General features: G+C 40.3%; 1 protein-coding gene across 18 annotated transcripts in view; it reads right to left on the bottom strand.

Moving 5' to 3' along the window:
- The window catches only part of si:ch211-285f17.1 (sickle tail protein homolog), a 113,805-nt gene that overhangs the window by 50,171 nt on the left and 49,614 nt on the right, over positions 1-14,020 (bottom strand). The window lies entirely within an intron of this gene.

Here is a 14,020-nt window from a genome sequence, read left to right as displayed (position 1 = left end):
TCTGAGCCACATCCAAACTGCTCTCAGCGCATGGCAGCCAGCTAATATGTGATCGAGTTATCTGATCAACACAACAGACTAAGACAAGCTTCAGTCCTGCAGGCAGTGTTATTCCCAATTAGGAATCTCACCGGAGACACCATAGTCTTTGTGTTTGCTCCTGCTCTGGGCTTTATGAAAAGCAGCGTCTGTTTGTTTGACAGTCAGCAAACAGGCTCACCAGGTTCATATATTGTGCAAACATGTCGGTGTGTATATGTCTATAGCGGATATGTGTTTTTTTTTAAGGAGTGGAGGACTGCATCTGTGCATTGAGTTCCTTTTATTTGCAGCTGCTGATGTAAGTGACCCAATCTAAATGTGCAAGAAGAAGGCATAAATTGACGTACCTTAGCAGGCAAACGTGAGGAGATCAATGGCCTAGTTTGTGGGCCATGTAATTGAAAGTGGTGGGGTGAGCGCATGAACAAACACAATGCGGCAGCTGATGTATAATGTCTAACATATGGAGACAAGTCGCCTTCCACCCACTTTCTGTCTGCTTTCACCAGCTCACATGTTCAGGCACTTACTCACAATAGGCTAACAGACAGTTAGCAGGCCAGGGATCACGTTATTCAGATTGTGGAGTTGAGTTCGCTGTATGCTATGCTTAACACATTTATGTATAAGTTATTTTGTGAAAAAATGTTGTGATTCGATTATTTGGTGCACAAACTTTACTTCAAGTTATTTCATCTTCTTCAGCATAAGTTGGTGATTTATGTTTCCCAGAACTATATGCAAAAGCCCCCAGAGAACAGGCTTGAACATGTTGTGTTCAGCAATGGCTATATGAGCAGATGGTGAGAGCAACAGCTATAGCATAGTAAATGGTGTTTAATCCTCCTCTGATAGATTTCTCTGTGATGCTGAAATCTGGCAAAAAAGTGACACAAGAACTTACTTAACTTACAACTTAGCTGTATTATTTATGCTATAATGTTGACAAAGCAAAAAAGATTCCCAAGAGGCCCAAAGTCCCCAATAAAAATGTTTTATTGTTGAATGTATGCGCATATCTTTAAATATTTTCTAATGTTTCAGTGGAAATAACATTTGACACATTGCAAACAGCATTTTTTCTTAAATATTTACATGAAATCTTCCACAATATAATCCAAAGTTGACTCAAAGCAGCTACAGAGACTCTAATATGCATGCCCTTTCTATATATTCAGTGTCCGTGTCTCTGTGTCAGAGGTCTTCTCTCCTGACAAAGGCACATTCATCATCATAGCTGACCAACAGGTCAGTCTTTGCCAACCCAAACTCATAATTAAAGGAGCTCATCCAAACCTGTGGCCTGAACAACCTGCCTCTCTGCACTTTTACTGTCAGCATTCCAGGCCAAAAAATGACCTCCTTCTTTCAGAGTGTCACAAGGGAACTGCAAGTGAATTGCGCCTCGCTCCAATACCTCAAGAATGTCGCACTCTCTTTCACAGCTGCCAGTGTTGAGTAAATGATGGTCCTCTCAGTTGAAAGAAAACATTAAACACTTGCTTATGAACATCCAGGTCATAGAAAATAACTGTGAGGAGCAGGGCCTCCTGCTGTTCACAGTTACTTTCTGTTTGTCACTTATTTATGGAGGAATGTATCCCTGTGTGCACTCCCACTCTCCCCTACTATTACTGTCCCATAACTATGCAGTTAGATACAAAGCCCTGTTGTGCAAAATAAAAGCAGGGCTCACACAGCAATACTCTGAAACCATAGTGATACACATAACAGCACTGGTCCACTGCTGAGTATCTGACAGTATTTTTATTATGTAAAAGTTATCAGACTCGGGATATCAGATGATCCGCTCATGTGGAACTGAGCCTAAGAAAATATAAGAAAAGGATCTTATTTAAATATGATTATAATAAATTTAGCTTCTAATACACTGCAATAACATCCATTTCAAAAAGTCAGTTAGACCATTACTGAGACTTGATATCTTGTTTGAAAGATGCTGCCATGCTGGAAAATGCTGGGGTGAAATAATTATGACCCGTTTTGAGGGTCTTACCCACGCTAGCGGCTTGGGATGGCAATATCAATCTGTCCACACTTTGGTCCAGACTAAAATATTTTAACAACTATTGGATGGATTGCAATGAAATTTTGTACAGACATTCATCTCAGTATGAATTAATAACTTGGCAATTCCCTGACTGTTCATCTAGTGCCATCAAAATTGTAATTTACACAATAATATGTGACCAAATACCATTGCATGCTAATATGCTAAATTAATGTCATTTTTTAAAAGAAGAAATACCTTGTAGTTGGTTAAGTAATAGTTAAATAATCTACTCCCATTTAGTTTTTTCAAATATAAAGCAAATTTTTAAATCCAAAACTGGAATAATGGCTTGTAAAAATCGATTTAAAAATTGCGGACATGTTTTGCCACCCCTCTCTATGTTGTGCCTAAAGAGCCTTTGTTTTCCCATCAGTCATCCTTCCCCAGTCAGACCGAGACCACCTGATTCCATGCCCTTTACTTATCACGTTACTTTCTTCCACCCACAGCCAGTGCTGCACGCTGACCCAGCCAAGCTACAGTAGCAGGCTAATGTGTGAGTATCCGTGGAGGTGACCTGCTGAAAACTAACAGAAAAAGAAGCCCATTTCTACACCACTGATTGCTGATCTGACGGATAAGCTGTTTCCGTGCAGGTAACTGAAACCACAGTTCTAAAAAAGCCCCCGCAATGCAGCCTGGCCACATTTTTCACACCAACATGCACACAAACACTGACATTCATACACTAATACTCACATGCAGGATATATCGAACTTCCTATCTGGGTATCAGTTACACTCTTTGCATGTTCAAGTCATAAAAACTGCAATTTTCAGGCATGTCAACACTTTTAAATTTAGCACACAATAGGAAAAACATGCCTTGCATGAAAGTGATTTGTTACAAAGAGAAGGGGAGAAATTAGAAACCTTTCATAAATAGTAGGAACTTCTATTCTTTCACTTCTAGTTTAGCCTGAGGCTCACCGCCAAGGAAAATTGTCCGCTTACAGAATCCACCAATCAGAGAGGCCATTGTGAATAAGGCGACCTTTACCCCCAAGTACTTCCCCCCAATAGGCTACAGATCAGTGCTGCTTTGTTTTGATTTGGGAGGTTGATTATATGAGTTTCAGGTCAGAATGTCACAATTCCTGGAGAACAACAGGCTGTTATAATCCCCCCTTTTTTTTTTTTTTTTTTTACATTATGCTGTCTTAGCACAGAACTAGACTTAATAAATTCAATGTGGCTGAGTTTTTTCACATAATTCGGAAAGTTTTGTACTTACTTTATATTTATACTTTGTACTGTTCTTATTTTCCTTGTTTTCCTCAATAAAATACCCCAGTTGTCACTTTTCATGAGCGTCCAACCACTTCCTGTCCCCTATGTGTGTGTTTATATGTCTTGTTGATTCAAGAGTGAAGTCCGCAATATATGCGTATGTGTTCTGAGAGAGCATTCACCCTTAGCTGTTATCGGCACTGTCATACAGTAAACAGATGCCAGTGTTTCCCGACTGTCTCTTCTCTCGCTGTCCTCCCCATTAAAATATGTGACTGTCCACTCCTTCAAGAATAGTATAAACACCACATATGAATTATACATATGAGGCTGACAAATAAAATCTCATTAGTGGCTCCGAAAAGTCTCCCGAAGTTCATAACATAATTCTTTTGACACCTCAGCACATGACTGGATTTTCCTCTTCGACTCATACCTTTACATCTCTTCTTCTTCTTCTCTTCCTGTCTCACTTCCATCTATTCTCCCTATACCTCTCTACTAATGAGGCATCTCCCAGCTGCCATGCCACTGTTAATGACCACTGGTCCCCACCCTGTTAGCTAAGATCACCGCAACATCTGTCTCGACTCAGACTTGAGGACACCCAGAGCGCTGTGGTACATCCACTGATTGCACCTAATACACACATGTGTGTATGCAGGGAGTATGTACAGTACAGTATGTGTGTGTAGTGAGATACATAGGCCTGTCCAGACTTTCCGCTGTGGTGAGGCCTTATAAACAGACGGGGCAGCCAACCTGACAGGCAGACGGCCAGAAGATATGAGTTACAGACATGTGGTCTGGTGTTTATATGTGTGTCAGTTCTGGGAATAGTAGCAGAGGTGGAGATACAGTAGTTAGTGTGATATCAAAACAGCGGAGAATTTGACAGCTTAACATGGCAAAATAAAGTTTATATACATATCTATAACACGGAAGACTCCCAGCACATTCACGTAAGCTCTCTTCTGTAGCTACACTCAATGAAGCATGGCAAATTGATTTCACTGTTGCTTTACCTCCAAGCAGAGTTGCTTATTCTGAGTGGGTGAGACTTGTAGATTTTTAACTCAAGTGCAAAGATAACACTCCTCCTACTGAATGGATTACAAGTTCAATAAAGTTTAACTCGGTCTTTGGAATGAGCAGAGCCTTCAAATAATGTTGCTCTACAGTACTTGTAATATTAAATAATAGGTGAAATTACTATTCACATATTTGTATATCAGTCAGTTTGGTCTCTTATTCTCTGTCTCCCTCATTTCCTTCTCTCTTTATTCTCTCTCTAGATGTTGTTCAACTAACAAAGTAAACAAGTGGAGGAGAGTCTTTCAGGAGGAGAAAGCTAGATAATTCTGATACTTTCCTCTAAGACAGCCTGAGGACAACTCAAACTAACATCTTTGTTTATTGGCAAGCTCCACTCATCAGCACAAACACTGTGTCTGTCTGGCTAACCCTCTCTGACACACATCAGCATTGGATCAATCCAAAGCAGCTACTTATCTATTGCCTCCCCTTTACTAAACACATTGAGATGGACTACATTTTCCCCACACCAGGGGGTGCTGTTGAACATGCTCCAGGCATGTTGTGCAATGATCAGGAGGGAATTAATGGGGGGTGTGCATGTGTATGTGAGCGCGTGAAAGAGAAAATAAGGAAAATGTGTTTGTGTGCCTTCTCAATCTCGCACAAGGAAATAAGCTCTAGAATATTTCCTTTGTCATTTATTAACTGAGACACTAAGTGCTGCTTAATGAACCGCTGTGTTTGTTAGTGTGTCTCTCTGTGTGTGTGCAATTATGTGTGTGTATGCACACAAGTGCACACGTGTTTGCCAGTAAACCCTGGCAGTGTGTACACTTCATTAACCCGTGGCCAGAGTAGGTGTAAGTCAGCCTAGCCATCGGCTCAGATGTCGGCTGGTCTCCCGTGACAACAGTCTCTGGGCCAACAGTGAGGCTGGTGGTGTCTTGAGGGGGAGGGATGGAGAGATGGTGAGAGCAGCTGCAGCTGGAAGGAGGACATCCACCCAAGAGCCAGAGAGGAGGAATTTACTACCTCTTTTCGCCTGCCTCTGAGGAACTTTTTCTTTGGAAACTAAGTCACTCAGGGTCGACCTCTTGCAAACTCCGGTGTACCAGAATCTCCAGGGGAGATTCATCCTGAACTGAGTCCCTGAATAAACCATAATAAAAGTGCACTGGGCTCGAAAATATTTCATCGCAGTTAATTCAATCACACCCAATCCCGAGTGACTCATCTCCTGAACAGCCTACCAAGTACTCCAAATTCAAATTTTTTGATACTAAGTCAGATACAACATCTATCTACCCTTGACAATATAAATGGGACAGACAAAATATTAGAAACATCTCTCAGTATCATGCAATACAATTCAACAGCACCATAAACTACAGCCTCTGATATGGCCATAAAGTTGATTCAACACCTCTCCAAAACAATTTCAATAAAAAATAAAAATAAAATTTTTTTCAGGTGACGTGATCCTTCAAAGCCTGTATCTGCATGGAACTTGTTGTTCCATGTTGCTTGTTTTTGACTGAGAAGGAGAGCCATCCTCTGTCTGCTGAACTCTAGGCATGTCATTATAATTTCACTATGGACATTGGATCTGCAGAGTTTTACTGCAGACTGTCAATCAGCCTTCAGTTTGCTTAAGTGTTGCAACAGGAAAAGTGAGAAAAAGTTAAATTCTCAAACGGTGTGCTTACTGATAAGATTTGTCTTATCTTTTTGGCAAGTTTTCTGTGTCTACAAATTCAGCGCGCACAGCAGAAATGCACTTATGATATCAACAAACACACATACAGGCAGATAAGCTCAAGCAAATATGCTTACAATATAGGTGCTTTTAATAAATGATACGGCTTACTTTGTATGAACAGGTTAAACACACTGGAGACAGCACCTGCTCTCCTTATCTACTGATAATTAGATGGAGGAGGACACATTTTAAGACAGATGAAGATGAAGTCACACTGGAGATATCCAGTGGTGGAAAATAACTAACTACTACTACTACATTTACTCAAGTACTGTACTTAAGTATAATTGTGAGGTATTTGTACTTTACTTGAGTACTTCCATTTGATGCTACTTTATACTTCTACTCCACTACATTTACTTTATACTTCTACTCCACTACACAGCTTTAGTTACTTTTCAGATGAAGATTTGACACAATGGATAATATAACAAGCTTTTAAAATACAACACATTGTTAAAGATGAAACTAGTGGTTTCCAACCTTTTTGGCTTTTCACATCTTACAAAAAGCAGTGTGTAGTCAAGGTCACATTTCATGTCTATGAGCTTCACCAAATAATGATTTTTCCCTCTAAACTTCTCACATGGTTTCAATTCAATAAATGTCCAAATGATCCAATATTTCACCACAAGTCAAAGATCAGAGAAAAAGTCCAAAAACTGAAAAGAGATTTGTGTATCAGAACTTTGTTTTTTCTTCTTTCCCCTCCAATCACTTGAAACGTGGTCATGGCAACGGTAAACATCATAGCATTACAGTTTTTAAAAAAAATGTCCCAACTTGCGGTTGGAAACATGACACTCGCGGTTGGAAACGGGAAGTGGTTCCACTTTTTTCAATCTAACTGTCTGGGAATCCCCAAAAACCTCACCTGTATTTCACCTGGATGGGCAGCGGACGCTTCGGTGAGCTCCATGACTGTCTCAGCCTGTACTCTGAGTGCATGTTCATGAGTTTTCCATGATGGAAGGTGAGTTACGTGAATTTTGTACAAATAATGTTGGTTACTACTTTTAATTTGCACTATTCAGTCATGCTAACGTTAGAATGTCACAACATGTGCCCCATATCATGAAAATATTGGATGAAATTTACTGGCAATAGAAGTAGGTAAGTGATGAAGATAGAGTGTATTTGGTCTGCGACCTGGGAGATAATGAAAATAAATTGCACTTTCAGTTTTATTGTAGGCCGCTGTATATGATAACCTGCATGAACCTTTGTAAGAATGCAGAACAATAATCCTGAATTATTTTGGTTTGATGAAAATGAGAAGTTGGACTGAGTGGCAAAGCGTGGGCTAGTTTTATTAAGCTTGGAAAATTAGGCTAACTAGACTCTCATACAATATGAGACCAGTTTACACTCATACTCAGACCAGTTTATTAGATGCATGTCAAGAATGAAGGTATACAGAATATACTATTCATGTTTTTGGTCTCACACCTATGTACATGGAAATTGATAGTCTACCTTGTAAACCTGTTTGGGCACCTATTGATGCACATTGAAGACAGAATATAGACCCCCCATCGGGGTAGATTTTTGTTGTTGGACATAATTTAGTCCATCTAAATGTCAATATATTCTAGCACCATTTCATTTACATATTTCCCAGTATAACGTTATGATGGTTAATTTGAGAATTTATCAAAAGTCAGGTAAAAGTCATGCAGGTAAGTCGCAGCCATGCCAGCAGTGCAAGGAGCAAAAATCTAGGTGTATCTTCGTAAATTGATGATCACAAAAAAATAAAAAGTCATCTCTGTTTGAAGTGAGGTCTCTTGTAGGGTTAATCTTGGGGTTAAGGCAAATATTAGGTTAATAAATAACTTTTTAGGTTACAGTTTTGCTAGCTTATCCAAAAAGTGACGAGACGACCCAATGTGAGCTGACAAGAACGTGCATCAGGCACACAACACTCTATATGATGCAGGATGTAAGGCACCGCCCCCGGATGAAATACCATGTTTTTTAGGGAGTCGTCTAAATATCTAGCCATCCACCCAACCTGCTTCCTCCTAATAAGGAAAAATCATCTTATCAAGTCACCTTATATTGACGTCATCTGGACTGCATCACTTTCTAAGGTCATAATTACTACGGCGTAAACGTAACTATAGGTCATTTTTGCTGGCCTGAATTTTAGACCTATACTCTCATTTTTGTTCTGAGGACGGGCTGATGCGTTCAGCCAGAACATCGCTCCCATTTAAATATGTCTTTAACTATGCCTGCTCTCTCACAAGTTTATTAAAAAGTGGTTGCCCTGCAATTGACTCTCTTCATAGTGATAAGCAGCTTAGGACCCTGAATTTGCCAGCCAGTCAATCATGTGTTGGAGTGTGTATCTCCTCCTCTGCCTCTCTTTTTCTCTGCGTGCTAGCACAGAGCACCGGCGTACAGACATTTGCAAATTAAAGCTTATTACTAACCAACAGCTAAGGAATGCAATAAAATAAAAATGTATCACTAAGAATATATTAAGAAGTATTAAATCAGCATTTGTCCTGCAGAAAAATCACTGAATGATGTTAGAGTTGAGGATCAAGGCATGTTGTTTTAAATGAACTGTTCACATCCCTCAAAACTATTTAGATTACTTCATGTTCTCCAAGTAGACAAAGCCAAGCGTCATTTGTGTTTTTCAGAGAGCTGATGAGGCTGAGTGGCTCCATAAGGTCTTTCTTTGGTGAGGTGAGTGCTGCTGGAGCTGATAAGTGATGCAGGTGGTGGAGGGATGTGGGAACACTAGCGCCTCTGTCCCAGTCTTTATCTGGGAAGCATTGCTGTGTGTTGCCCCTGTGTTGTGTGGCTGTGTGTCCCTGGATGGATGTGTATTGGGGTGGTGCTGTGGGTGCAGTGAGTGGACTGTATCCAAGCTTAAGGCTCTGTGGACCAAATGGGCTGGGACTGGAAGGTTTGTGTGCACCAGCTTGGCCAGACCTATTCAAACACAGAGGGAAGAAATGCCTTAATGCATAAAGCTGGCACAAACAGTAATACTCCAGACCAAATGCATTCTTTTCCCTAACCTGTCTATAAAAATTCAGCAGCAATGGGAAGTTGTTCACTTTAAAGACTTAAAAGTGCACTTTGTTTAAATTTAAATACCTTTACCGTATGTAAATACTATCATGAGATGGAAGAGGACATTCCTTCATGGAATCACAAAAATGCAGGTAATCAACGATGAGGAGCAGTAAGAAAAGAGACAACATGAGCTTTACAGTATGACTGCAGTAATGGAAATGTTGCAGCTTTCCCATGGGAGAGGAGGACGAAAACTGAGCGCTTGCAAAGTTTAATAGTTTCACCACAGCGGGGCTGTAATACACAACCAGGCAGAGATCAAATCACAGGGTGTATGGATGGGAGAGGAGGTTCTCAGTGGGTACAATGCTAACTGCCCAGCAGTGCCAGTGATTGATTTTACTCTCTGAACATAAAATAGTTACCTGGCGTCATATTGCCTCCTCGTATTATTGGCCTGTGTTCTCTAATCAGTTTTTCTATAACAGTTGTGAAGGAATTTGTAGTTTAAACCCAATTTAACACCATATTAAATTACCCAACTCCTCCTTCTTGCAGCACAGCAGGCTAATTTAATGGTCTTTCACCACAGAAATATGCTTTAAGAAGGAATGCAACAGGCAAGGTAGGGCTTTGAAGGGCTTATTATGGAGATCTTTGATTGTTGGTGATATTGTGGTGAGCGCTGTGTTGTTTCTTTTCACAGCTTTTCACAGCTTTAAAGCTGCTCTAATCAATATTTTTATGTCAAAAAAGGAACAAGTGACTATGAGCAATGTGAAAGGTCTCACTTATGCACTCACAGAGTTGTCACCCTACAGTGCTCCTCAGCTCTACGGAGCTTTTTAGTGTCTTTTAACTCATTGTTTTGGTTTTACAGCTCACATGCGCTGTTTTGGTTCATTCTCATCGCTCTAATCAGCAGTTTCCAGAATATTGGACTTATTCGCTAGGTAGAAGAAACCCAACTCCAAATAAAAGCAGCTGTTTTCTAACACCATATAAAGTTTATAAAATGATAATATGTCAATGTTGTAAAACTTGTTGCACTCCTCCCAAGTGGCCAAAAAATCAATGAATCCAGGTTTAAATATGACTTATACAGAAAATGCTATGGACTAGACTTTGTAATGATTTAATCCAATAACAGTTTTGCTCTCTGACGGTAATAAGTTTCTACCTGCTCGCTCATGCTTGCTTTCTCTAAAGAAACGTTTAAGGTCACAAGAACACTTTTAACAGCCTATTATTTATGTAGAATACTGATATATAAAGTGACGAAAAAAGCCACTGTTTCAGTCCTTAAAGACAACCATCAAAGCAACTGGCATGACCTCCGCGGCTTGAAATAGATGCTTTACACCGAATGGCCCATACCAATAAAGGTAAAGTAGGAAATGGTCTATTCATGTGGACAGGCACAAAGCAGTTCCTTCATGTGCTGTTAAGTTAGTTAAATGCTAATTCCCTTAGGGCTATATTTACAAATTTATAATGCTCTCTCCTCTTTGGGAGAGTCAGCTCTGCTTACCCTTTGCTCTGTGGCAGATGCAGAAACAGTGTCTGAAAAATATTTGTATTAACACAAGCCTAAAAATAACCCCAGGAAAAAGCACACATACTGTACACACAGGCTCTATGATTTGAGAGGAGGAAAAGACATTTTCAGAGATCCTACTATTTCAGCCTCAGGAGCTGGCCAGACCGTACCGGCCCCCAAATACTCTGATTGGTTATTAATGACATCATCCCCAGGGCCAGCTCCCTCCCATCCCGGCGATGTCATCAGTGCTGAAGCATCCCAGTGATGTAATGCGGGGAGGGCCATGACAAACACTGAAGTAGCACCCCCTTCTTTCTCCCCCTGCCTTCCTCTTTTTTCTCCTCCTGATTCTTCTTTCTTGTTCCTCTCTCCATCTCCATCATTTCTTTACGCCCTTTCTGCTCTTTGGCTGCATCCAGATAAAAAAAAAATCCCCTCCCACCTGTTTATTAGTCTTCAAGTACAGAGCATAGAGATTTGCAGTTAAGCCCAGAGCTATTTAGAGCTCTTAAATGGCTCCTAAAAAGACAAAGAGTAATGACAGAAGGAGAGAATTTACATTTTCTAATCCTGTCTGTGTCCTGCAGCTGTAATTAAAAATTTAAAAAAATTAGATCAGAGATCATGCCCATTTTTCCCACAAGGTGTTAATAAAGACTTGAAAGTCCAGGTGAACATGATGTAATTAAATTCTATTAAAAACTGCTCTGGATAAAAAGGCACAAACACTATCCTGTAAACTTATATATAAAACCAGGGCTCTGAGTGGAATGGGACAGCTTTCACCACAGATGCAATGCTCCTAGTCACAAAAAGTGGCACTGCTTGCTTAAACATAAGTACTCCAACATCTGATTGTTATGTCAGTTTATTTCCATTTAATTTATTCAGACTATTTCATCTTTTTTTGGCCAGGCCCTCACATCTGTTTTTTAATCACAATTTGTGAGTGTGTGTGTGTGTGTGTGTGTGTGTGTGTGTGTGTGTGTGTGTGTGTGTGTGTGTGTACGTGTCCTGGGCAAACATCCAGAGCTCAAGCGGATTAGTGAGGGGACTCTACCCTGATCAAAGCAGCACAGAATCCAGCTTACTGGGCCATACTGTGTAACACATAACCCCCATGGAAATTACACTGTACATGCAAAGGCACAGACCACCAACTGCAGTGCAGCATACACCCTTAAAAGGGAACAATTTAAGATTTCTTGTATGTCTTTCCTATCGTCTAGACAAATTCTGGTCAGAGGGAAAAACTCCCCCCAAAGCTGGAAATCAGAGAACTGACACTCACACTAAGTGCTGTCATCAAGTGTGAAGTATGCAGCTGCTCCATAGAAACAGTGCTGGTTAATAGTCCAAAGAGAATGTATTGGTTGTTTCTGGAAGACCACCAGGGAGAGAATTTCCCCTGGCGACATGGATACATTTTTGTTTTAGAGTTTACAACAACACAATAACAAATTGAAGATCAATACGCAAGAATTAGTGTCAAGGTCTGTTATGATAATTATCCTTATTGCTCGGACAAAATAATTGGTTTGAAGATTTACAGTGACCTTAAAGTTGCTCTAATAAATGTTTTATATTGATAGAATTATGTGCAATGTGAATGGTGTTGCTAATAGTGAATCCACAAGGAATTATCACCTGACTTTGCAGTTCCCCTCAGCTCTATGGAGCATTTTAGTGTCTTTCAGCTCATTGTTTTGGTTTTATAGCCCACAGTTCGACTGTTTTGGTTCACTCTCAACGCTCTCATTAAGCCACTTTCCAGCCATAACAGGCAGCTGTTTTCAGCGAAAAAGCAGACAGCAGACAGACAAGGTTAGCAGCTGGCTCCAGAACATAGTGGAGCATGTAGCACTACGAGCCAGGTATTTTTCTCAGGAGTTGGCGGAGATCAAAACAAAGCTAAAAACGAGTGAATATTGGACTTACATTTATCAGGTGGACAGAGACATTACTCCATATGAACGCTATTGTTCGTCCGTGTTTACTGGATGTGCAAGTATGTAACTGTTGGCTAACACAGTTGTCATATAAGCTTTATAGTTGATAATACGTCAGTGGCGTGTTTACAGCTTGTTGTGCTGAGAAAATCAACTTCAGTTCTGTCACAATTACTGGTTGACTCTAATTGGGGCCCCCTGATACCAAGTTAAGCATCTATTATGGATGCACCCCCGGTAAATTCAGATTGAGATAGTGACTGTAATTAAGTCACTCTCCAGCTCCACAGAGAGTCCTCCATCAAACTGTCTGAGCTTGACTGAGAAACCAAATGGGATGTGTCTGAGTCTAATAATAAAAAGTCTCTTCAACCATCGCTGGGATCTGTCAGCCTGAGCAGATTTTGGCTAAATTCACAGGAAGCTCTAACAGATAGTAATATGAAATGAGATCTTCATATGTGAGCAAGCCACATTAAGCACATTCCTCATTTTAAGAGGTGTCATGTTTGATTGGCATTACACTGGCTGCACAGACAACGAGCCATATTTCAACACAGCTGCACGTGCACTGATACAGTACCCTTTTCCTTCTTTCGGCTTCATTATGTACGTAGTGAGATGATTATTTTGCGATGCCTTTGTGGCGAACCACCATCATCCACCACAAAATGGCTTTAGCATGTGTCTAGCAGCCCATTGGCTCCAGCAGTCTCAGATCTTGGAGAGCTGAAATGAAGCGGAGTATTGTTGTGCTGCTGCCTGGAAGGATACACACTCTTGTGAAAGGAAAACCTGACGGGAAGGAAACTTCGAAACAAAGTGCTAAAAAAAGGTGATAAAGGGCACAAGAGACGGAACTGAGTGTGTTGGTGTGTGGGTGAACCTGTGTGTTAAAGGGTTGTTTCCCCTCTTCCTGCCATTATAAAAACGAATGGAAATGTTCCGAACTTCGTGGAATGTTCTGTGGCCCTGAATTTTAAAGTGGGAAGCTGAGTAAAATCTTGGGGGAATGGAAAAAATAGCCATAGTTTTCCGCTATTTTATGAGGAATGTAATGATAGACTGGTGGACCTTCTGACAGCCACATAATATAGATATTATCTGTAAAGATGAGCTTTAAAATATAGAGTTTCCCAACATGTCTTGTGCAGGAGCTTGAAAACTAAAAACTCAAAAGAGAACCCTGTCACTACTGGGCAAGCTAAAATGGAAAATACCTAAGACCTATTATGATTTTAAGAGTGCTAACTTCAGATTATTGAGGTGGAGCAGAAAGGTAAAAGAATTACTCCAACTTTGAAAATATCAGGTTTTACAAGATGGCTTTCATTACTCTGAGAGGAGCCT

This window comes from Thunnus thynnus, chromosome 21, assembly GCF_963924715.1.
Source record: "Thunnus thynnus chromosome 21, fThuThy2.1, whole genome shotgun sequence".
NCBI lineage: Eukaryota > Metazoa > Chordata > Actinopteri > Scombriformes > Scombridae > Thunnus > Thunnus thynnus.
The sequence above is the reverse complement of the archived record's forward strand: the minus strand, read 5'-3'. Positions and strand labels throughout refer to the sequence as shown.